The sequence below is a fragment of the Rutidosis leptorrhynchoides genome, chromosome 10 (genome assembly GCF_046630445.1).
Source record: "Rutidosis leptorrhynchoides isolate AG116_Rl617_1_P2 chromosome 10, CSIRO_AGI_Rlap_v1, whole genome shotgun sequence".
NCBI classification, from domain to species: Eukaryota; Viridiplantae; Streptophyta; class Magnoliopsida; order Asterales; family Asteraceae; genus Rutidosis; species Rutidosis leptorrhynchoides.
Window position 1 is genome coordinate 186,780,982 of NC_092342.1, and position 3,249 is coordinate 186,784,230.

At 37.6% G+C, this 3,249-nt stretch overlaps 1 long non-coding RNA gene across 1 annotated transcript; it reads right to left on the reverse strand.

The window, feature by feature from the left end:
• Window positions 1–874: 874 nt before the first annotated feature.
• On the reverse strand, window positions 875–2,771 carry LOC139871579 (uncharacterized). The gene is made up of 3 exons (XR_011766680.1): window positions 2,690–2,771; window positions 1,552–1,617; window positions 875–1,084 (listed from the first exon to the last, which is right to left on the reverse strand). It is a non-coding gene; the product is annotated as an uncharacterized lncRNA (long non-coding RNA).
• Window positions 2,772–3,249: the final 478 nt, after the last annotated feature.

Consider the following 3,249-nt stretch of genomic DNA (forward strand, 5'->3'; position numbering starts at 1 on the left):
TTGAACATAGGTGTTCCACCATGTTAGAGCAATTCCGGAGAAAGTGTGGGTGGAGTATTTGACCTTGTCTTGATCCCGACAACCGCTTATGCTAAAGACGGCCTCGGTTTGTTCAAACCAACGAGTAAGCACAACCGGTCCCCCAGTTCCATCATAAGTGTGGGGTTTGCACCCCATGAAAGCTTTGTAGGAGCACCCTTCGCTAGCGTTACCGGCTCCTTGGTTATTGTTGTTGTGGTTGTTGTTATTGTTGTTGTTAGACGAGTGACCGGCCATGGCCGCATCCACGACGGTGGCTATCATGCGTTGCAAAGCTTGTTCGGGAGTTTCATTGCGTCGTACACGGCGAGGAGGCATTGTTCCTTCAAAACAAAAGAATACCGTTGGTTAGTATTCTAAATAATACTAACCGTGATGTGGAATAAAGATAAAGAGAAAATTATCCTTGACTCGCCTTAAATTCTTTATGTCATAATGTCGGTATGTTCATATGAGTCACCGTAATATAATTTCCGGGAATTATATTACCCTAATTCATATGTGCATTCGACATTACATCATATAGTCAAGGTGGCGTGTCAATTAAATTATACAACGCAAGATTTAGATAGAATAAGAGTAGATATGAGTAGAAGAGTTAGAGTATAAATGCACAATTTGCCAAGTAATTCCTATGTCAAGTCTATATGCCGGTTGTAGTCTAGACTCACCAATGTACCCTATGACTCGGGGTCGACACCAATGAACTCTAAATCCCTACAACCAAGGCTCTGATACCACTTGTAGCGACCCCGAAAAATCGTCAAATGACGGCGTCATCTACGTATGGTCCCATTACATGTGTCGTAGGTCTTTATAACAAAGTTTGACCGAAAATATGTCGCATTCATTTCATAAAAGGATGTTTCAATGTTTACAAAAGAAGTTCCCATAACGAGTACATAACAATGGTTAAAGTTTGTATGAAACACATGCGACACAATTTAAAGTAGCCAAAATACGCTCCACGTATGCAATATACTCGACATCCAATGCAAGTATCAAAAAGTATGTGCGGAAGCATGCATCACCTAAGTTCAAGGACCTGAGAAAACATAGAGAATCTGTCAACGAAAACGTTGGTGAAATCATAGTTGTATGCATAAAGTATATTTGTATCACAAGGTTTAGTATAAAACGTTTATCAAGCGTATACATCTCAAAAGATGTGTTTGTATCACGAGCACCCAATTATCAAGCTTAACTGAATCTTACCTCTGCATAATAGTGTTAGAACCTACACTATACATTGAAAGAACGTTTCATTCCTTCGAATGAGGGTTCGTTAAACCCGCATGGCCACACAACATAATTTCTCGCTTACACCCTACAAGTGTAACTAATGATAATTGGACTTGAGGCTTTTCGTTCTAACTCGTATGTATCTTTGCTTTTGTATAGTATTCAAAACGTTAAAGTATGAAAAGTATATGTAAGTATGTATTGTATATGTTTTCTCATCCCACGATTTTTAAAGTATAAAAGTGTTTGAAGAGTGGGCTATGATCTCACCTTTGATTGCAAGAGTGTAATAGTACTTCAACAAGTAAACGTGCAAAGAACAATGCTAGTCTCGACCTAAACAAATAGGTTGTATCAATAACGATAGTCACGAAGGGTCAAAGATGTTCAATTAGTCCTATGGCTCGACACGACTCGATTATGTAGCATGTGAAGCAAATTGTCAAGTTTCATGCAAGATACAAGTATAGAATCATGTTAGAAAGATTGCATAATTAATTGGTTAAGTTTGACAAAAAGTCAAACTTGGTCGGGTCAAAGTCAACGAAAAAGTCAACATGTTCGGGTCGGGTCCCGGACTATTTTTCTATGCTAATTATTCATATACAAGTGTATTAAAACAAGTTTCATGTGAATCGGAGGTCAATAGCTAGTCAAACATTTCGCGTGAAATGGGACAATTTGAGCAGATTCTGGCCAGGCCTATTGGCGCGCCGCGCAGGTATAGGGGCGCGCCGCGCCACCCACTGGGCAGGTCTGTTTCTGCTTTTCCACAAGTATGCACGAGCCAAAACCAATTCTAACACAACACTTGACCCGCAAACACTTATAATGCCTATCATACATCGTTGGAAAGGTATTATGACGAGGGATAAACACATATCATCAATCAAATTTCCACTTACAACAACCAAAAACCACAATTAATGTTCTTCATTCAATGCATACAAGTCATAAATGCCATTTAATGATTTGGTAACCAAATTACATGAACAATATGCCGTTTCGAAGGTAATTAAGCATACAACACAACCTAACACTTACAATTAGCATTTCGTGTCATTTAAAGCATCAAAAGTCCATTTCTAGTTCATGAAACCCTAACTCAAATTCACCAAATTTCATAATCAAGTTTAGAAGGTTTCTTTAACCAAACCATACATCATAACGAAGCTAGTAACACTAGGAATAAGATTAAAACATGAACTCTTAGCATCAAACAACATATGAACACTCAAAATTCAAGATTAAGCATGTGAACTTTCAATATGAACTAGTTACATCAAAATAGCAAGAACAAGCATACAAAACACATAATCATACTAGACTTGAGCCATAGACACTAATTAACAACCTTTTAACTCAAAAATCTCAAGAACACATAATATTAGTGATTTTAGAAAGTTACCCAAATTTGATGAAATCGGTATGGAATCGAAGAGGAGATCACGAGGAGTTCAAATATGTAATTTGTTTTGATCGAATCCTTCTTGAACGAATTTAGATGAGGAATTGCTTTTTGATGAATTTAAAGAATGGTGGAAGTATTAGATGAAAAGGAAAAATTAAATGAAGAAATGAGGTGGAAGAGTTTGACTAGTCAAGTGGCTAGTCACCACTTTGGTGTCTTGGCGAAACAAGTCCCTCAAGTTGCAATCGGGTGCGTTAAATTACCTAAAACAAGATAATTGAAACGCGTATTAACGGAAGATGTTATAAACATATAACGGAGTTTAAAATAGTTAAACGGAAAAGTTGACGGAAAAAGGCGGGATGTTACAAAAATCCACAAGGATGAGTTTTTTTTACCAATTTATCTTTGTCGAACGGTGGCAGAAGTACGGCTGGTGGCCTTTTATCTTTGTTTTCGGCATCCATATTGACATCAAGAGAATGCTTTGGTTTTCCCAATACGTTCACTGACCTCACTTTCTTCTTCGACGTTTTTGCAAGTTATTGTATGATCTA